We start from the raw sequence: 22873 nt of genomic DNA on the forward strand, positions 1-22873 counted from the left end.
CGGCACTGCTATGGGTACCCGCATGGCCCACCTTGATTATCATACACATTGTGAAGAGAGTGGTCACTTTGGATGGGCTATTACCAGCAGGAGAGTGAGTTTGTGTGTCGGGGGGGAGGGCGGAGGGTGAGAAAACCTGGATTTGTCCTGCAAATGGCCCAACTTGATGATCACTTTAGATAAGCTATTACCAGCAGGAGAGTGGGGTGGGAGGAGGTATTGTTTCATGGTCTCTGTGTATATAATGTCTTCTGCAGTTTCCACAGTATGCATCCGATGAAGTGAGCTGTAGCTCACGAAAGCTCATGCTCAAATAAATTGATTAGTCTCTAAGGTGCCACAAGTACTCCTTTTCTTTTTGCGAATACAGACTAACACGGCTGTTACTCCAAAAAAGTTTGTATGTGAGTTAGCAGCTGCCTCTGGAATTCTGCACCAAGGAGGAGGGAGTCCAGGGCAGATTTTGGCATCATGGCATTGATATCCTGTAGCTGCATTAAAATATTTTGTACTCTTTTACTACCACAATATCTAAGTAGATGCACAATTCTAAAGGTAAACATTTATCATCGTCATCACACCAAGCTCTTATAGAACATTATTCATCAGTAGACATCAAAGTGCTTTATGCAAGGGGCATCGTTATCCTCCCTTTTACAGATGGGGAAACTGAGGCACACAGCAATGATGTGACTTTCCCAAGGTCCCCCAGCAGGCCAGGGGCAGAGCCAGGACTAAAACCCATGTCTCCTGAGTCCCGATGTAGTGCTCTAGCCACTAGGTCACACATGAAAATGTTCTTTTGTCTTCGTGTATAGTCACAAAGGGCTAGATTGGGGTGACTACCCAACACAACGCTGCGTAAGAGGCAGCATGCAAACTGCCCCACCCTAGGAGGAACTCTGGGAAATATTGTGACTTTGATGGGCAGGGAGGTGCAACTTTCTTTCACATTCACACCAGGCCAACTTTGTTGCCTGGGGAATAGAAGGTGGAGCCATGGCTCAGCTTACTCCTCTGTCTCGGTGAGAGAGCCTGCTGAACTGGGCAGCCCTAATGTGGCCATGTAAGGAGTAGCCTTACTCCCCCGTACTGTCCTGCGTGGACTGCCTAGAGACAATCTAGCTGTAAAGAAAGTTTCATTTTAGGGGGGAGGGAGCTATGTTCCCCATCAGTTTGTGTCCTGCGCCAGAGATTTGAGATTTAAAAGGGATTGGCAGCGTAATGTTATCCAAGAGGTTACATCTGGCATCTCACTCATGTCATGCTGAGAGAGTCACCGAATCTGAGCCAGGGGCTGTCCAGGCAGACAAGCTGAGACAAGGAGAGGCTCTGTGGAGGAGTCTATAGGAAGTTGGACCGATCAGGGTCCCCAAGTGGAAGATGATTACCCACCTGCTAAGATAGATGGGCATACAGTCTGTTCATTGTTTTAAGATCTGTTTCTCTTAAGTGCTTTCATCCTAAATAAATGATATGTTGCTTTGAGAAGGCTGCCTGGTCACTGGTTACACTGTCGTGCCCAGAGGGACAGAACTGCAGGTATTGAATATACGTCAGACCTGCTGAGCTACTCACAGTTGATACGGAGGGGCTGTAACCCAGGGCCCACTCTAAGAGTGGGAGAATCCCAAGAAAGGGGATACCACTTGGCCTCAGACCTAGAAGGAGTGCAGTCAAAGAGACCAGGAGGGATCTGCAATGCTGTTAGCCCCATAACTGTGACAGTAGTTACACAGAATACAGTATCTACAAGGCAGAAAATAAGTTTGCATCTCCCTTTTCCCCTCTGCCTATCTCATTGTCATCACCCAGACAATATCCCTGCCATTACTATAGAGGAGAATCAATTTTCGAGACGTGTGGCATGCGAGTTTCCAGTGTAAGCAGACTATCTGTAGCTATAATTGAAATATTTGTGTGTGTGTGTGCAAATAAGTCATCTGCCACACTTCCAAAATCAGATATTCGCTACTGAGATGTTCGAAGACAAATGCAGACACGGTGACCTTTGAGACAAGCATGACTCGGGGCAATGCTGTTTGACACAATGCGCCGTAATCCGATGCAGATTTACCCACCACATACAATAAATCAAACCTGGCTTCGCTGTCCCCGGGATTTGCCAACTGATCGATATTCTGACTGTCCTCTCAGTTGCTCGGGTTCATTTGCAGTACTTTGAGATGTGCCAAACTCCGATTTCATTTGTGCCGCCTTTCCATGCTAGTGTTTGCATAAGGCACAGCCACCAAAGGAATAGGAGACCAAAACAACGGCTGCACCCACTTGAAGGGGAAAGCTTCGTGATGTAGAAAGCCAATGGTGATATCACTCAGCAGGATGCCTCAGCCCTATAGAGTAGTATCATCTGCGGCGTCCGCATCAGCATAATGCTGTGTCACCACCATCCTTAATGACATTATTGACTGTCCTCAATTCATTTACCTGATCATCAGATCTGCCCACTGTTCCGCTCCTTCCACCTTTCAAGTGTATTCTTAATAGTCAGCTTTCAAGTAGCACATTTTATAAATCAAACTGCCAGCAGTTCCCGTTCACACTGACCAAATTAATGGACCTAACTTGCCTTTTCCTGTGTCTGTCATCGGTCTGCCCAGGAAATCAGAAATTAATAATTTTCTTTACCTCCCTGTCAGAATGAAGAGTAGAATCATCAGCATCTCATTCCATAAAAGACTCCAAAACTCTGAGTGGTGGTGATCCTTGTCTTTTCCCATTGCATTTTATAAATTAGCATAGAACAGTAAATTGAATTCTCCTTCCTGTCCGTGGGTTTTTGGGCTTGGCATTCCTTACATCGTCAAAGTTGATAATTAACAATTTGAGATGGAAAGAAGCTACAAGGCACATCTAGCTCTATCCCCTGTCAGCGAGAAAGATATTTGAAGACTGCATTATGTAGAGCAGCTTGGAACTCCTTAACATAATGCACAAAAAATGTTTCTAAGAAATATTGCTAGATCACATTCTAGGGTATTATTTAGGGCTACAACTGACTCTACAGTAGCATATGCTTATGTATTAAGAGTTGAATTAAAATATTTGGTGTGGGATTTTTCCAGCCCAGAAGTGTCTTGGGAGCACAAGTGACACTGAAAGTCAAAAGGGCCTGTTCTTCTAATTCACTTAAGGGCTTTAGAAAATTCCACTCCTGGAGCAAAACATGTCAAATCTGGCTGCCTAAAATTCATATTTAGGCATCTAAATGAGCGGCATGATTCTCAGACACGCTGAGCTACTGTGGCCCACACTGAATCGAAATGAATTTAGGTGCCTGAGAGGGATTTCCTGATAAAACAATACTTGCACCTTCATTGGAGATAGGGTATATGGTCTTCAAAGTCAATAAATCCTCCCATTGTCTTTCAAGTGTATGCTGGGATGTTTCTTATCTTGGAGCCATTATCTTCTCCTTGGCACAGCCCCACTGAATTCAAGCATTATAGGTGTACAATAAACATTCCCTTACCCCAATATAAGTTACATGATCAATCTCACTAACTAGGTTACATATCAGTATTCTTAGATTACTACATAGCAGCTCCAAGTCGGTCACAAATACTATATTTAAAAACAATGTTATCCAGTGCCACCACCAATGTTGACACAGAGGTCAAATTACATGGAATTAGCTAGCAAATGTACAGCATTTCTTATTTTCTTCTTGTTACTCCTCATTGAGCATCGCACTACGATTATGAGGGAGGGAAAGAGCATTAGAGCACAGAAAGCATGTGGAATACTAATGCGGAATTCTAGGACAGCACATCCTTTATTATGGGGACTCACAGCCACTCAACTCCCTTGAGTTCTGCTGTCTGTTGTGATGTGGGGATGCCTCAGGTCTGAGTTCAAGTCCAAAGCCCCGTCCTTCAAAGACATATGCACGTGCTTAACTTTACGCATTGTGCATAGTCCCATTGACTTCAAGAAATTAATTGGGCAGGAAATGATTTCACATTCAGAACTTTTGAAATGTGTTGCTGATTATAGGCTAAATTTAGCTTTCAGGGATCCATGCACTATTCCACTGACTTCAGTAGGGGGTGAACATAGACTCCAACTGTATATATCTCTTGGCATTTTTGCTTATCATGAGCATGATTCACCCAGGTCCATTGAAGTCAATGGAAAGACACCCATTGACTACAGTGGGCTTTGGCTTAGTCCCCCAGTGCTTCATGCTCCTCATCACGCTAGCTTTTCCTTTATAGAGGGTCTTTTAGTTGGATTCTTGAATATTTCTACACGTGCCACATGAAAGATTCTTAAGTGCAGAAGGCCCAGTGGAGCTTGGGTTGGGTGCGTGATGGACACAGCACTCTGAGAACAGCATCGTGGATCCTTGTGTATTTTTGCTCATGTCTGCAGTAATGTTTACTTTACAGCACGGAGTATTTATTAGTGCCAGCACGCTGTTTGCTGCCACACGTGTGCATGCACCCAGGAACCCTGCCCTCTATCAGTTCCCACAATCTGGGCTTGGAAATGTCATGAGCTCCAAATTTCTTCCCAGCCTTGAGCTGAAACTTGGCTGCTCTGGTGAGGAGCCAGGATACAGCCAGGAGGTGAGCCAGGAGAGAGGAGAATGTGAGCAAGAGAGTGGAGGAGCCAGCAGGTGCCAGAGCCAGCAATTAGGAAAGGCAAGCTGGCAATGCCAGCAGCCAGGAGAGCTGGCGATGGCAGGAGACAATATTACCATTATTATTATATCCAAAGTATAGACATTCTTTATTTTGCATAAAAAGCTTCCCTTAAAGTTCTCATTAGTCTTGTTAGTCACATGTCAGGTTTTCCAGCTTAATCTGTTCTTCCAACTGAAATGAGTGCAAAACTGTGCCTTGCATTTAAAAACAGGGAATGCAACATCAGGCCAGATTCTCTGGTCCAGACAAACTGTGTTTGCTGCAGGACAAGGGCTCAAGAAGCTAGTTGGTCTTTTACAACCTTTGCAAGCCCTAGATCTTGCCCTGGCATACATTCTGAATAGCTTAATAGGCATCCTGCTGCCCTCAGCCCCAAGAGGTCGTCCCGCCAGTCAGGGATCAGTCAGACAGCAGAGGGTCCACTGTTATATCCCCATTTCTTGGGCCAAGGGTTGGGAGGGGAATGGCAAAAAAAGCCTGTACTGCAGCCTGAAACCTCTAAGCAATTCCTCTTATGCTCGGTAGCCAGAAAAGCTGGTATTCTGACCACTTTGCACTGCTGGAATGAACAAAACAGCTCGAAGGGAAGACCAGAATGTAGCCCACTGTGGCCTGTATCCTTACAGACGTTGCTGGAGAGGCATGTTTGGGGTGAGGGATATGCTTTGGTGGGATGCGAAGTAGAAGAACAAGGCAAAGAAGGCCACATGCAGGCTGTTCAGATAGTTCTGTGTCCAGAACGTGTCTATGCCAAGGTGCACGGGGTTGTGTAAGGACCTAGAACTTCAAACAAAACTTTAACTTTGGAGAATGTTAAGGGTTCAGCAATATTTTTGCCTTCAACATATCAAAGAAATGAAAAGTTAAGGATGCCACAGGTAGTGATTGAACACAGGGCTGTATGAAAGTTTGCATAAAATTGAGAACATTGGCAAAATCAGGCTGGATTCTGGATCTACCACTTACTACGCCAACCTCAAACCAGGCTTGCAGAATGGTCCCCCTAAGTGACTGCCTTTACTTGCAAGCAATCCTCATCATCTCCTGCCCCCACCAGTACACAAGTTCCACCACTTGTAACTTAGATCTCTAAAGGGAAGGACCTATGCCATCTTCCTGGGGACTGGCAGGGCCCTCCACCCTCCCTGGGTTTTCTAGGTGTGCCGGCTGGCTGCTTTGCCTTCAGTGTGGTCTTTTGGCACCTGGTACAGGCCTGTGTCCATAATCTATACAAGGTCTTTGGGAATGGGGACTAGAATAGCTTGTCCCCTCACCTCTCCCAGTAGGGCAGCAAGAGCAGAGAAACAATCCTTTTCGCACTGCCAAGTGCTGGTTCTATTGAGTTGGTGACACAGATGCCCTATCATCATCAGGGATTCCCTAGCAACCCCCCGGAAAACTCAGCACCCTAGGGAACAGAAGCATCATCTGTAGGATATGATCACATGGAACCCAGGGGCATCTCTGGTGACAATACTGGGAATTATGGGCTCACTGCAGAAGAAGTAACTCCCCTGTCCATTTCCGTACTGCCTTGAACTGTAGGGAGTAGGTGAATCCTGCCACCTGTCATCCAAAAACCCTGATGGCAGTAGTAGCCATCCCATACCCCGGAAGTCCTAGTGGAGTTAGGAGAAGGCCTTCTCAAATAAGGTTTATGTGGTTCTTGTCAAAGGCCCTCTGTTCCAGAGTGAGTTTCACCCTACACAGTAGTGAAATTACAAACCAGATGTGGTGTTTTAATGCACAGTTCACCCTCATTCTCTTTTCTTAAATGAAAACAGTATCTGCCTTGCTTGTGTGGAGCCACTTTCTTTCCAATGCTCACCCCACTGGGGAGCCACGATTCCTGGATTTGCATTTTTTTTTCCTCTCAAGGAAATTACATGTTGAGAACATTTCTTCTATGCTACTCCTGTATTATTCTGGTCCTTCCCCGGCATCTAAAAAGGGCATGTTTCCCACATGCCTTCTTTGTTCTGAAGAAAGTCCGCTGAGCTCTTGGTATGCAGCCCACTTTCCTTCTGAATCAAGAGACACATTCACAGTCTCTGTGTTAGGTTTTAGCATTCCACTTAATTCATAGGCTATGTCTACACTTAGAGCTGGAGGTGTGATTCCCAGCTTGTCTAGACATACCCGCACTAGCTCTCAGCAAGTTAGCATGCTAAAAATGGTTGCAAGGGCAGCCACTCTCAGCGGCATGCGCTAGCTACCCTGATTATGTATCTAAGGGTCCAGGCAGGTTTGTACTTGGGGCAGCTAACCCATGCTGCTGCTTCCCTCCTACTATGGCTACACAACTATTTTTACCATGCTAGCTCAACGAGAGTGCAGTAATGCAAGTATGTCGATGCGAGATGGGAGCAAATGTGGATGCAGCCTATGAATTCAGGTACCAGAATGCATCAACTTACTGATGCGTTGATTTTTTTTTTCTTATTGGTTACTCTTACAGACAAGTTCTACATCCTGTATGCCTTTCCTACCCACACTATAGGACAAGTTTTGCTCTGGTACACCAGCGTAAACCTGGAATAACTCCATTTGGCTCAATACAAGTTGTTTTAAACGCCGGTAACTGACATTCGGATCTGACCCCGTCTGTCTGCGTATGGCAGTCTGCTTCCACAGATGACATATGAAGGAACACAAAGACTAAAGATTTTTTTTAAAAAGTTGGTATCATGGGGGTGTAAAAATAAATCTGCAGTAAAATTACATTGATAAAATTACTTGAGGTTAAAGAAATGTCGTAGTTGCTGTGATGTAAGCGGATCAGCGAGCCCTTTTCATTAGTATTCTTTGAGCAACGTGGTGACATCCCACCAAAGGGATCGTGCCTCTCTGAAATGCCATTGCTTGACCCATCTGCTAAAGAACAGAGGGGAATAAGGGTTGCCCTACCGGCCTCAGAAACGCAGTCCCTTAATAGAACATAAGTGCTCCTGCAATGGCACTGGATCTCTGGCAGCTGTTTGTTCAATGTTTCATGCTTTTAGCCACATCTGCTCCAAATGAGTGTTAATATTGCAGTGGCATCCACTAAGGATGGGCTCTGTCAGATTTGCTGATCATCAGTCTGACCCCAGTGACAACGAAAGAGCAGTTCGTCCCACAGTACCATCAATTTTTTTATCCTTATCCTCTTAGCCTGCCTCTACTCTGCCATAAAACTCTCCCCGTTTCTCCTCTCTCCCCCCCTCCCGCTCCAAAAAAACCCCCCTAAGACTTTTCTCAAGGAGAAAAATTGCATTTATTTCTAGCACCCTGTCCAGCAATGTCAGATAACAGTTTATTCATCCCTCGGCCCCTGGATGACATTGAAGCATATCAACAGTGACAAAAGTATATTGAATAATTATCTTGAAATTAATACATTATCCCAAACTTAAATAAATGTCATCTGATCAATATATCTTGGAATGGAAAGGGAAGAGAATGTGAAGGGCATCGCTTCATTATTCATTAATTTTAGAGTAATGTAGGCAGATGAAATGGTTATTTCAGAGCACTGCTATTATACTCACTGGCATTTTAAATAACTCCCAAGATTTAACAGTATATATTCCCTTGTTGGAGCAGCTTATAGATGTTAACACTGTGGGTTCCAGATTTCTCTGCTTGACAATGCTAGGAAAGACGAGGAGGATTGCTATTCAGATTGTATTTGCTGTATTTTTTCCTTTTCAGTTTCTTTTCAAGGATAAAGATACAGATTCAGTATTTTCATTGTCGGTACACTCTGTGCTGGTGAGAGTCCAGCTACGGCAGCTGGGCAGAAGCACTGAATTCCTAAGAATGGGAAATGACCCCATTTTATCTGTATGTAGAAATCTGGATAGAAACCAAATCACTGGCTGCAATTCTCTTTGATTGGAGAAAATGGAAGTTATATTATGCCTCCTAGAAACAGCGGCATTGCCTTGGCTTTTGTGAGGGTAGATTCCAGGAAACGGAGCATGGACAATGTTAAGTTATCATAGTTTGTATTACCTACTACCAAGAACAAATTGATGGTAGGAGTAAATATACCACTGGTGTATAAATACAGTGATGTAAAATGCAGGAATTTCCCCCCCTTTCGTTGACCATCTTAAAACACTCAAATGTGATTACTAGTGGCAGGCAAAAAGTGCACATCTGTAGGATTATGGTTTTAACTGTGCGTTACAAAAATCTATGGCCAGATCCTGAGCTGCTGAAAATGAGCATAGCTCCAGGGACTTAACTGATGTACAACAGCTGAAGATCTGCCCAATAAGGCTTACTAAGGATATGTAAGCAAATGTTGAGATTGACGAATATCTTTCTATTACAAAATAGTGGATAATCAAGCTATATGTGAGATTTCAGAACTGCATAATGTTTATCAGAGTCCTTGTTTCCTGATTACATAACAAGAAAGGATATTAGAGAGACAAGGCGGGTGAGCTAATATCTTTTATTGGACCAACTTCTGTCAGTAAAAGATGCACGTTTTTGAGCTACGCAGAGTTCTTCTTCAGATCATGAAGAAGAGTTCTCTGCAGTGACCTGAAGAAGAGCTCTGCATAGCTCAAAAGCGTGTGTCTTTTACTGACAGAAGTTGGTCCAATAAAAGATATGTCACCCACCTTGTCTCTCTAATATCCTAGGACCGATGTGGCCACAAGAACGCTGCAAACAAGAAAAGGTGTGGCATTAATCCAGCTGTATACCTTATATGAGTTGTCTTCCGTACTGCCCCCCGCAAGGGCTCAAAAATCATGAACCAGGCCACTGCAAAAATCATGAGAGGGGCTTTCAAATCATGATTTTTAAATCCTTTTTATTTGCCTGCTGGTTCTTAAGCCACTAGGGTTCACCTTTTTAAGCTTTTCTCTGCAACCGTAAGGGCTAGAAACCTTTTTTTTTTAATGAAAACTGAGATTCTCAGATCGTCGTTTGACTTCCAGAGCTGAAAGTTTGAGAAACAGCGCATCACAAAATTTGTGATAAAATCCTGAGGCTTGGCAACATGAACCCATTCTGCTGATTGGGAAGAAGATTATAACCTGCCTTTAGAGAGCTGGAAGTAATCTTTATTCCAAATATTAAATGAATAAGTCCTCACTACTACAAGCATCAGTCACTCAGCAAGCCCAGAAAAAAAATGCTTTTACAGGAAGGTTTTCTTTACAAATAAATAAAAACATGTTATAAAACTAACCCTAATAAAGAAAGCTACATTCAGCTACTGCTGTCTATTCTAACAGAATTCAGAGTAGCAGCCGTGTTAGTCTGTATTCGCAAAAAGAAAGGGAGTACTTGTGGCACCTTAGAGGCTAACAAATTTATTTGAGTATAAGGATGAAGTGAGCTGTAGCTCATGAAAGCTTATGCTCAAATACATTTGTTAGTCTCTAAGGTGCCACAAGTCCTCCTTATTCTAACAGAAGTTACTAATCTATATTCCACAATACACCCAAAAAATTATGTTGAAAGAACATTAAGGTTGCAAAGTCAAGCACTCAAAAGTTAGGCAATGCCAGAATTAATGCTGCCAACCTTAATTTGGTCCTATTTGTGCATAAGCATTATAATAGTCATTCATGACATGATCACATACTGTTTTTCCACAGGACCTCCGTCTCAGTGCAGAGTTTGGACCTTCTCTAGGGGTGAAACAGGGTTGTGTAGTGAAGCAGGCTGTTGTCTATAGGAACCCTGCCTCATTTCTTGCAGAAGTCGAAAGGTGCATCATGAATGAGATGGGACTACCGGGAGAACAAAGATGGTCTGTTGATTAAGGCAGTTGAACGTTGCCCTGGAGCACTAAATTCTGTCCCTGCCTCTGTCACACAGATCCTGTGTGATGCTAGTGAAAACACTTAAATCAGACTTTTCACAGGTGGCTGCTAATTGTGGTTTTTTTCACTTTCTGGGTGCCCAACTCAAAACTCTGGGGCCTGACTTGCTGAGCACTCACAGCTGCAACTGAAGTCAATGCGAGCTGTGCTTTGAATGAAATAGGCTATTTCTCAAACTAGCCAATCAGAATTAGTGGCTGTGTTTGCCTTGCTCTCTCTGTGCCTCAGTTCCTCTTCTATAAAATAGGGATAACAGCACCCCTTCACCTTAGACGGGTGTTGTGAAGATAAATGAAAGCACTCAGATACTGTAGTGATAAGCACCATGGAGTTCGTCTTCAGAGCAGGGTTTGCACATGTGCAATAAATAGAGCTGGGGGGGGGGGGGTGTCACACATTGACCAGCGAGGAGAAAAAATAGTAAATAGCTGCTCATTCAGTGCCCACCATCCAGCCTGTGCATCGAATGAGGCAGGCGTCCTATGGAAAAAATAGTACGTGATCATGCAACTGAAGACTGTACCTACCATACTGCAGATGCACAAGAGGGCTGAATTAAGGTTGCAACCTCCATTCTGCCATTGGCTAGCTTCTGAATGTTTGATTTTGCAGCCTTACTGGGCTTTTAACAAAGCTTTTTGTATGTAATAAAATATAATTTCTCAGGTTTCAGAGTAGCAGCCGTGTTAGTCTGTATCTGCAAAAAGAACAGGAGTACTTGTGGCACCTGAGAGACTAACAAGTTTATTTGAGCATAAGCTTTCGTGGGCTATAGCTCACTTCATCGGATGCATAGAATGGAACATATAGTAAGAAGATTATATATACATACACACAGAGAACATGAAAAAGTGGAGTAAGAGGCTAATTAGTTAAGATGAGCTATTATCAGCAGGAGAAAAAAAAATTTGTAGTGATAATCAAGATGGTCCATCTAGACACTTGACAAGAAGATGTGAGGATACTTAACATGAGGAAATAGATTCAATATGTGTAATGACCCAGCCACTCCCAGTCTCTATTCAAACCCAAGTTAATGGTATCTAGTTTGCATATTAATTCAAGCTCAGCAGTTTCTCATTAGAGTCTGTTTTTGAAGCTTTTCTGTTGCAAAATTGCCACCTTTAAATCTATTACTGAGTGGCCAGAGAAGTTGAAGTTTTAGAGTAACAGCCGTGTTAGTCTGTATTCTCAAAAAGAAAAGGAGGACTTGTGGCACCTTAGAGACTAACCAATTTATTTGAGCATGAGCTTTCGTGAGCTACAGCTCACTTCATCGGATGCATACTGTGGAAATTGCAGAAGACATTATATACACAGACACCATGAAACAATACCTCCTGGGGTGGGAGGAGGTATTGTTTCATGGTGTCTGTGTATATAATGTCTTCTGCAATTTCCACAGTATGCATCCGATGAAGTGAGCTGTAGCTCACGAAAGCTCATGCTCAAATAAATTGGTTAGTCTCTAAGGTGCCACAAGTCCTCCTTTTCTTTTTGAGAAGTTGACGTGTTCTCCTACTGGTTTTTGAATGTTATGATTCCTGATGTCAGATTTGTGTCCATTTACTCTTTTGCATAGAGACTGTCTGATTTGGCCAATGTACATGGCAGAGGGGCATTGCTGGCACATGATGACATATATCACATTGGTAGATGTGCAGGTGAACGAGCCCCTCTGCACATCTACCAATGTGATCCCCTGATTCCCCTCCTGCCCTCCGAACCCCTTGGTCCCAACCCAGAGCACCCTCCTGCACCCCTAACCTCTCATCCCCAGCCCCATCCCAGAGCTCGTCTCCCCAGCTGGAGCCCTCACCTCCCCCGCAACACGCCAACCCCCTGCCCCAGTTGGGAGCCCCCTCCCACACCCTGAACTCCTCATTTCTGGCCCCACGCCAGAGCCCACATCCCCAGCCAGAGCCCTCGCCCCCTCTCGCACCCCAGCCCCCAATTTTGTGAGCATTCATGGCCCACCATACAATTTCCATACCCAGATGTGGCCCTCGGGCCAAAAAGTGTCCACCCCTGCCATCGGCCCTCTTAATTAGGCCTTAATTGAACAGGCAATGTCTGGCTGTTGCAAGCTGGGTTTTTCTGTAGTATGGTATGCAAGAATAAGTCCAAGTTTAGAGAATAATTTACTTTGAGTTAAATTATGTTAAACTAACAAAGGGCCCTTAAGAAAATTAAGCGTCCAATTCCCATGGGATTTCAACAGGATGCAGGCACCCAAGTCCCTGAACTCCTTTGAAAATCCCAGCTTCAGTCTCCCCTTCTGCCCCCTCACAGAATGTCTGTGAGCAGATTGTGATTTCCTCACATTTCCTTCTATTCAGATTTATGTAACACATTTTGGAAAGTTCTTTTTATTCTCTAGATTGATTGCAAAATTCAAGCTGTGTTGTGATTGCTCACCTAAATCACATGAAATTATTTCTGATCCTCGAATGAGTGGGCCGAATCCTCAGCTGAGGTAAATTAGCACAGCTCCTGAAGATCTGGCCCAATATGTAGCCTTGCCAGAATTTGCTTTTTGTTTATAGATAATTTAGATGGATAATGTTGATGTTAATTTTTAAGCATCTTTTTATTGAATTAAATTTTCACAGTTGTGGGAAATTATGGAGGGATGGCAAGTGGGTGTGGGTCAGAATATAATTAATTATAGTAGACATTTTTCAAAAAATTAAAGCTTTATAACCGCTAAAACACAAATTATCAACATCACATGTCAAAATATACAAATTAATAAGTTCTCAAGCAGCATTTTTCTTTCTTTGCTTCTATGCACATTTCAGTTCTTATAGATGGCAATATTTTTCTGTCAGCTTGTCGGTGTATGGCGAAATCCACGTTTACCGACATTTACTGACAAATCACTTACAACTAAGTGTAACTCAACTCTTAGAACAAGGAGCAGGATTTGAACAAGGGACTGGATTTTGTATGCTGTCATGGAGAGGTAGCCGTGCATCAGAGCATTACACGAACTAACCACAGGGATTGCTTTCTGCAAGCAAACTACCAAACATAGTTTATGTTCTGCACTAGCTGGGCACTCTGAAAAATACTCCAGGAACGTCGATACAGGCTGAACTGAGACAGCATCAGTTCAGCAGTGTGTGTGGCTGTCTGTCTTCCAGAAATGCAAATGTCAGCATAGCAAGCCTGTTTCTCAAATAGGTGAATTTCAATGGTAACACAAATGATTTTATTATTTAGCATTTACACATCCAGATTCCAACCAAGTTGAGCCCCTTTGTGCTAGATTATGTACAAACACCTAATTTTTGAAGTGAAAATGGCATTGTATAGTCACTACTGCAAAATTTCTTGTGTGTCCACCCTGATGACTCTGGGCCATCTTTTCAGGGCATCTTGTGCATGCAGCTGCATGCCATGCAGGATCCGCAATGGGAGCATGACTTCAATGTAAAGGAAGATGATGTTTAGTAGATAATTACACTTTCCTCCCTTTACCATCATCTTGTTGGCCATTCCTGCTTCAATATGGAGTTTGCACTGTCAATAAACGAACAGTTCTGACATGGCCCATACTCCCCTGTGAGAGTAGTGTAACCTTTCCCACAGCAGACTCCGTTTTGCTCACAATATGGATAGTTAGCTCTGTCTTAGTCAGTAAACGTGTACATATGAGGGATATGTTCTAGATGCCGGTCTGCAATCTTCACCTCCACACAGAGATCCACAACATCACATTTGAATAAAAACAGAAACATGCCATTCAATTGATTCACCTGTAAGTTTTGCATATTGGTGAGAACATGGATTGTCTCTTTGATTTAGGCCACAATATGTTGTTTAAGGCTAAAAACTGTAAAAGCATAACAACAGACATACACAATATATGCATGCTTTTAATACCTAAACAGCATCTTAGCAACGTTTATTTCCTTGGCGTCTTGGAGCCTATCCCATTAACAACAACATCCTAGTTCTCAAAACGCTGTAATTTTGAATGGTACAAAAATTCAAATTTTCCCCAGTTTTGATGCAAAACTGGTCATTTTGCAACAATGACATGAAGAGCAATGTTTCTGAACTGCAAACTGATGCAGAAGAAAATGTCTGGATTTTTTTGTATTAAATTGTGCAACATTTTTTTCCTTATTTACTCATGAAATTTTCCAAAATGTGAATATCAAATCTCACATTAGTTATTCTGCACTGCAGCGACGATCCAACAATTTCAATTAAAAAAAAAATCCGCTTCCCCAGAAGACCAGCAAATAATAATTAGAGTGGTAAGCGAAATTCAAAAGGATTTGAAGATCCAGTTCTGATAATTTATCTAAACCTTATTCAAACTAGTTTGAATGTCTTGGCTCTACAGATGGCATGAGAGCAGGCTCTTTCGTGAAATTTTTGGTGCTTTTATTCTTCTGGTTGGGTCAGAAATATATTGAGAACAGCTGTTCTCACGGTATTTTTCTTCATCCATATCCTGTCCTGACCAGAATCAGGAAGTACAGAGGACACATTTTCTGAACCTTGAAAAGGGAGATTTATTTCCACTTACGTTTTAATCAAAAGTTAACATTATTCAGATGATTTTGGCCATCCCAAATAATGACCCCTTATTTAGTTGAGCAGTATCAATAATAATCATTTTATGAAGTGAGCTGTAGCTCACGAAAGCTCATGCTCAAATAAATTGGTTAGTCTCTAAGGTGCCACAAGTCCTCCTTTTCTTTTTGCGAATACAGACTAACACGGCTTTTACTCTGAAACCAATCATTTTATGAACTTTCAATGTTTTGAAGACACTTCTCTTTTAATGGTGGAGTGGCATGTGGCATGCTACATATCACATTTGCTGCTCGGTCCTCACCTACTCCCTCCACATAGTTCCAGGAGTCTCAACTGCATTGATGTTCTGCACAATTAAAGTAGATATTAAAATCTCCTTCACCTTGCAACTGGATCGCACAACTTAAACAAATTGCTTTTGAATTGTGCAGCAGCAGAATGAGCATCAGTCCATTAAATGATACCTAATTAGGCCTATGGACTCCAAATTACTTATGTTGCCCCATCCAGGCAGAGATTTGTGGATAATGAATTATCCATGGTCTCAAGCTAACTACCGTTAACTAGAGCTGAGAGAATAATTTTCAGCAAGTAATTTACTCAACAAATTTAGACTCTTTCCCTGTTCATCCCAAGTCTGCAAGCACGCTACATTTTCTGTGAATGTATATGTTTTCTGAAATTACCAAACAAACTTTTTGGTGTATGTTCCCCCCTCTGATTGATAGCAAGCAGTTTGCCTCAAGTATTCAGGGCTCAATAGTTGAAATTCAAGCTGTGTTGCTTAGGCCTGGTCTACACTGGCGGGGGCAAGGGAAAGGGAATTGATCTAAGTTACGCAACTTCAGCTACGTGAATAACGTAGCTGAAGTCAACGTACTTAGATCTACTCACTGCGGTAAGTCATCGGCTGACGCTTTCCCGTCGACTCTGCCTGCGTCTCTTGCCCTGGTGGAGTACTGGAGTCGACAGTAGAGCGCTCAGCGGTTGATTTATCGCATCTAGAATAGACGCGATAAATCGACCCCCGCTGGATTGATCGCAGCTGGTCGATCCACTGGGTAATGTAGACAAGCCCTTAGTGGTGATTGGTCAGGTAAGGGTATACCTACACTGCTGTTGGAGGTGTGATTGTAACTTGGGTTGGCATATGCATGCTAGCTTTAATCAAGTTAGCCCAGCTAAATATAACGATGAAGACGTGGGAGCATGGGCTGTACAAGTCTGCCTGGAACCTTGGATTCGTACTCATGTCCCTAGCCCAGGCTGGGGTTCATGCTGCTGTGTCTTCACTGCTATTTTTAGCCATGCACGCTAGATTAAAGCTAGTGTGGGTATTCCAGCCTATGCTGCAGTGCACATCTCCAGCCGCAGTGTAAACATGCCTTAAGACATGTGGTAATGTCTGTTCCGCTCTTGGATAAGTGTGATGCTTGACTACACTTAAAAGTGTTTCTGCTTTAATTATGCCACCATAAGTAAAGCACCACCCCACATGACACACACACATCGGTACAGACACAGCTATACCAATAGGAAAGTGCTTATGGCAGTATAGCTTATGCTGATGAAATATGAAATGTAATAAGCCACACAGGTATAAAGTGCTTTACACCACTGTAATTGCACCTACACTGGGACTTTTTCAAGCATAACTATGTTGGTAAAAACTTACACCGCTTGCTGACACAGTTATGCCAGTAAAACTTTTAAAGTGTAGACCAGGCCTAACTTTTATAGGCTCCAATTCAGTGCAGCAAGGTATTTAAACACTAACTTTAAGTATAGGAATGAACCCACTGATGTTAGATGCCTGCTGAAAGACCTTGCTGAATTGAGGCCCTAATCAGGAGCAGGGAGTGAACAAATTACGGAGGCTAGAATTCAAACAGGGAATGGACACCAATTTAATAATCCTGCTGATATCCTTAAAGCATAACTGCTGGGTAATCATTCAGACCCCCTGATCAAGCAAAGCACTTTAAGCACATAATTAACTTTGGGAGTAGACCCATTGACTTCAATAAGTCTACTCACATGCCTTAAATTAAGCATATGCTTAAGTGCCTTGATGAATGGGAGTCAGGTTGTGAACCTCTTATTCCCACTGGACATTGCACACTGAATTCAGTGCGATGATTGTGTGAGTAACTACCGAGCAATGGGAGTAAGGGGTTTGTCATTTGACTTTTAGGATTAAATTGTGCAAATCCTTACTCATGAAGGTGATCATTAATTTAGCTGAGTAGTCCCATTTATTTCCATTGGACTACTTGCAGCAGGGCTGCATAATCTAGCCCTTAATTTGGGAACAAAAATGTATTGTTTAACATTAGTGGTTTTGAAATGTCCTGCGTTGCTATTTTGAGCTATAACAAAAACAATTAACAATTTATTACTAGAGGTGGCCTAAGCATGTCAAGTATGACAATTTTCTTCAAAATTTCAAATGTCAATTAAAAAAATGAAAGAATTTTTCACAAAAAAATGTCACCCTGTTTTTGGACCAGCTCTAATGATTGCTTTACCCTCCTTCTCTACAAGGATTTCAAAGCGCTTCGCATATGTTAATTAAACATCCAGTCCCACCTGGGAAATTTACCAAGTCTGATTAGCCCCACTTTAAAATGGGGGAAATAAATCACAGGCAAAGTTACTAGATCATTATAAGAATCTTATGGAACTACGGGCTTCAAACCAAAGTGCAAAATTCTTTGGAATCTGCCTCCCACCCCTTGGTCTGGAATAGCCAGAATTGGATGCCTTTCAGGGCACACTGCAAAGCTCATCTTTGCAAAGGAGGAAGAGTTTGGAGGGGAGTGAATTGTTGGAATGGGGGGTGGAGATAGTTGCGGCTTTAACTCATAGCTGCCAAGTTTTTTCCAGCTCCATTTTATGCAAAAATGACCTTGCAACAAGGTGTAAAGATGTTCCAGATTCTTTGCTATTACATGGCTGATATGGGTCGGGTGAAAGGAAAGGAGGAAACTGGTACAAAAAAGATCAGAGTAAAACTGTAATCCAAACTACTGCAAAAAAAATGAGTGCTAATATCTGAGATTTAAACATTTCAGATTCTGCAGAAAGAAGATGGAGAGGAGACCCCAGGGATACCCGCCTGAATTTTCACTAGGGAAGGAAAGGTCTGAGAACGCTGCCACATAACTTCAGAGGAGGATGGGGAATGAATCTGATGATCCTTCCTTGCAGAAGGCTATCTATACATATCTGGCCTCCATTACTGTAGTATTTCAGGACCTCACAATCTTTAATTTATTTATCCTCACAACACGCCTGGGAGAAATACTGTTATCCCCATTTTATGGATGAGGAACTGAGGCAGAGAGAGACTAAGGCCCAGATCCTCAAAAAGGTATATAGGGGTCTAACTCCAATTTTTAAGCCATGAGAGTTAGGTGACTAACTACTGTTGAGGAACTGGGCCCCAGTGACTCAACCAAGGTCACACAGGAAGTTTTTGACAGAGCAGGGACTTGACCCCAAGTCTCTGGCTTGTGCCCTGACCACTGGACCATTCTGTCTCACTTTGGGTTAAAGATGACTTGAGTCTCATACTGGAAATGTGTGACTTGCACTGGGCCCACTGAAGCTACAGGAGCCTAGGGGACAATATACTTCAGAAGAGAGGACTCTACTTTGGTTTTCCTAGCTCTAATGTAACTGTCTATCTTGAGCAAGATGGAGGTTAGCCCTACCAGGAACCACTAGCTATTCCCTTCCCAGGAAAGGGATATCACCATCAGGAAAGCCTGAGGTAAACTGAGCAAAATGCAGTGGCTGGTTCGGAGTGCAGATGTGTGTGTGTGTGCGCGCCCGCCTAGACTATGGGAATGACATGCAGTAGTGAAGGAGATTGAAAGATGTGGATGTATGTCACACAAGAAAAAAAGGATTCATTTCTCAAGAGAATCGAATGAGGAAAGAGAGGAAAACAACTACATTAAAAAAGCAAAGCGAGGCCTGAGGTGCTAATAAAATCTAGCCTTTCTAAAACATGAAGTAGCTTTAGCCAGCACTGTTGAAGAGAGCTTGTGTGTCACTAAAGCATGCCAAGCACATGAGCTCAGGGACCCATTTGAACGGGTTTCAAGACAGAATATTGAGTGTGTGTGTGTGTGTGTTGGGGGGGAGGGGAGAATTACAATAAACAGCAAACAAAATTAAAAACAACAACAGGCCATGTCCTTTAAATGACTCATACAGCCTGAACCACAGCTGCATAAGTACAGTGTGTGCGGAGGCTGTAGGCTTTCACTGAGCAGCAGATTTTCCTAAAGCACTTTCTAGTCCTAGCCAGTTGCCTAAAAGCTACAGTCAACGCTCGGAACATCTGTGTTTATTTTGCATGACAAACTTGTTCCTCTGCTTGACAAAATGCATGCTGATTTGGGACTTAGGGTTTGTGGCTCTTCTCTAGGGTTGAGCTGGTGCTCGTGCGGCTGGCCGCTGTACCGCTATATAATACATATTATATGATTTCATCCATATTTAATGACAATTGTGCTATATTTTTAATCTTTATAGCTTTAGTGCGTGCAAGTGGCTTTAATAATTGGTGCTGTGATGACGGTTACTTCCCAGAATTACCCTGCAAAATTGCTGGGTTTTTCAGCCCTCAGTTGTGCAGGTTGTAAATTATAGAAGTTGGTTAGTAATAAGCTTGGCACCTTCTCCTTGCTCTTTGGAGATGCCAACCTGTAGCAATAATAAGAGAGATAGGCTGGCAAAAACTCACACTGAAGCTTTCATCAGCTGTCTGCATATCCTCTGTGAGCAAATCAGAGACAAGAAGAGTCCAAGAGATGGTCAGTGTAGGTGCAATGGGGCTGTATAATGTCTTTGAGTCACTCATTACTTTACCTTTTGTTGTACAGGCCCTTTGAGAGTTACAAATTCTAATGGTTTTTCTGGCGTTTCAATGTGTAGAGTCATCACTGCAGCACAGTTTTATGTCCTGGCAGCACCGCTGTGCTATTTTGGTGTCTCTAATGAGGCTGTAAAGAAAAATCACTCCAAGATGAAACAACAGGGGTGGTCTGTTGTGTAGCATATACTACTTAGGGGGGTTGTCTCTCTGTTAGCCTAATCCCCCTGGGATAGTCCAGTATTGCTCCCTCTGGCTCGTGGACAGGCAGTTCCTTTGGAATGGCCAGAAACATGGCTGGTTTTATGCAATCTGGTAAAGTCCTATGTGCCTACTTTGAGACTGCATTTCTCCATTTCAGTGTCCAGAAAATGTCTTGTGCAAGGCCAGTTGTGTAAAAAAAAAAATTTTTTTCTGTTAATTTATGATAAATTATGGTAAGTAAATATAATTGAGTTAAAACATCTATCTTAAGGCTAGATTCTTATACCTTTACACTGGTTGAAGGGTACCTTATTCAACTGAAGTCAGTGGGACCACCTGTGAAGTGAGGGCTTCTCAGAGTTGTTAAGGGTATCAGAATTAGCGTTAGATTATGAGTTATGCACTGATTTGCTTGGGATTTACACCTGGTAAATTCAAGCAGAAAAGCCTATGGGAGCCTGAAAATGACGGTTTGTTATTATATCTTAATTATTTTTTTACTCAATTTATTAGAAACAATTGAACAACTTGCCTTCGGGACAGATGTATTGTTTTATATGAAGAGGACATATGTGCTGTCAAATTCCAGATGTCTCAAGACCAAGTTATGCTCTGCCTAATGGCAGAGTGTGGAGAAAACAGATGAGGTTAAGGTGTTCCAAATTAACAGCAGACATTCAGAAATGGTTGATGAGTCAGACGGTAAAACAAGACCTCCACATCCTACCTAGAGATGAGGTTATAAAGGCATCTGTAAGGCCATCCAAGCAGTAGAATCCTTAATGTCTGTCACTTCATTAGGGGAATCCTCAGAGGCATTCCTTTCAGGACTCTGTGTCCTCTCTTAACTGTAACAGTCACAAAGGACACGTACTATGTATATTAATCAAGATTTAATTTCACCAGAGACAGGCAGACAGAGCCCGAAAAGTGGAAAACACTAGAGAAAAGTTGCTGAATTGGGAGTGGGGGGTGGTAAATCTGTCTTTAAGCTTGTTTTAGGGGAAACAAAACTTATTTTTGTAGCCCTCTTTTATAGAAAGAAAGATCTCACTTGTGAACCAGGATGGGATTCAGATTTCCAGCTCTATTCTGGTGACAAGCTGTATATGTCAGTGAGATTACTGGTGACACGATATATGCCACTGCATGGGCGATTGTAGAAACCAATATTTTAAAATGTTAAAATATTAATTTCAACTTCAACACAAATAAAACATTAAAAACTGAAAGTTATTGTCATTCGATGGCTGTTTGGTTGCCTGCATGTACTAAGCTGGCGTCTCGGCCAAGTTTCTGATAGGCAGGTGTCCAAACGCAATTGGCACTGATTTGTTGGTAGTTTCACTAGAAAAGCCAGAGACTCAATGCTTCATCTCCACTTGCAGGGGTGGTCCTTGCAGAATCGAGCTGAGGCATATTTTGCGGGCCACATGAGGTTGAGGAAGCTTTTACAGCAACCCTCTGTACAAGGCTTATTCTGGCTGATAAATGCAGTATTTTGGTGTCTCAGCCTGCCCATTCAGAATGTTTCATGACCAATAAATACACTTTTAAAAAATAATTAGCATTAGAGAAAATGCCAAATTAAATAGTGCTTTCTTACCATGTATTTTAACCTTATTCATGCAGTAGCAGTAAGCAATGGTATGCTAATTTTAAATACACACAGTTCTTATTATGCACAAGCTTGCACAAAGGTATGCAGAGTCCAGTTCTCCCCAGTACAGCAGAAGAGTTACAGACAACACATTGACTTCTGATTTCAAAGGCTTCAAAAAGATCCTATTTTCCACCCTTGGAATTATTGTGTGTAGTTCTGTGCACCTAATGTAGTTTTTACAATATTTGTAGTATATTATTTACCAGTTGTTTTACAGGAGGATCAAAGGGCCTCAAATGAGGGTCAAAACGCCATTGTGCCTGGTGCTGAACAAACAAGAGTAAAAAGACAGTCCCTGTCCCAGGAAGCTTACACACTAGTTATCTTCTACTACTGCGATCATACTGCCCTGAACTAGGATCGTATCACCAACCATATGCTAAGCAACATCAAACTGTGCTGATACTTGGGGGGTGGGGAGGAGGAACGACCCAGAGCGCTGAAGGAAGCGATGGTGGTGATTCAGTAGATAGCATTCTGATTTAGTTCTGGCTCGGATAAAATGCTGCTCTACAATCTGAGTGGGTATTCTACTGCTGGAGGCAGTCTTTAATGGGAAATCAAGGTTCGGTGCTACTTTTCCCAGAACAGTAAGTGTATTATTACCCTGGGAAACTAACTGTTCCAAACAAATACGTCATCAATGCACACTATAAGGAACATTTAGTGGTGCATGCTAGAATGTACACTCCAGCTGGTGCATACTAACGCACCGTGTAGAAAAGTCCTAAGCAACTTCAGTTCACCTAGGGCTCAGTGTATTTATTTTTGGTCCCTGCAGGTTAGTACACCTAAAGTTTCATGTTTGGTTTTGTTTTCCCCAGTGGGGAAAAGTGAGAATGTTCATTCCTCTCCCCATGAGGCTGGCTGGCTGATTCTTTCCTTTATAATTTGGGTCTTGAGATACCACAGAACTTGTTACAAACATATTGGCAAACCTGGACCAAGTGTTGGAGGTTGTAATGGAACTGAAAAGCGGGCAAGTTACAAAAGCTTTGCCCAGGCATTATGAAAGGTTTTCACCATTTTTATATCTGCAGTGTTCTGCTCAAATTCCAATTAGGTC

The sequence above is a fragment of the Chelonia mydas genome, chromosome 4 (genome assembly GCF_015237465.2).
Source record: "Chelonia mydas isolate rCheMyd1 chromosome 4, rCheMyd1.pri.v2, whole genome shotgun sequence".
NCBI lineage: Eukaryota > Metazoa > Chordata > Testudines > Cheloniidae > Chelonia > Chelonia mydas.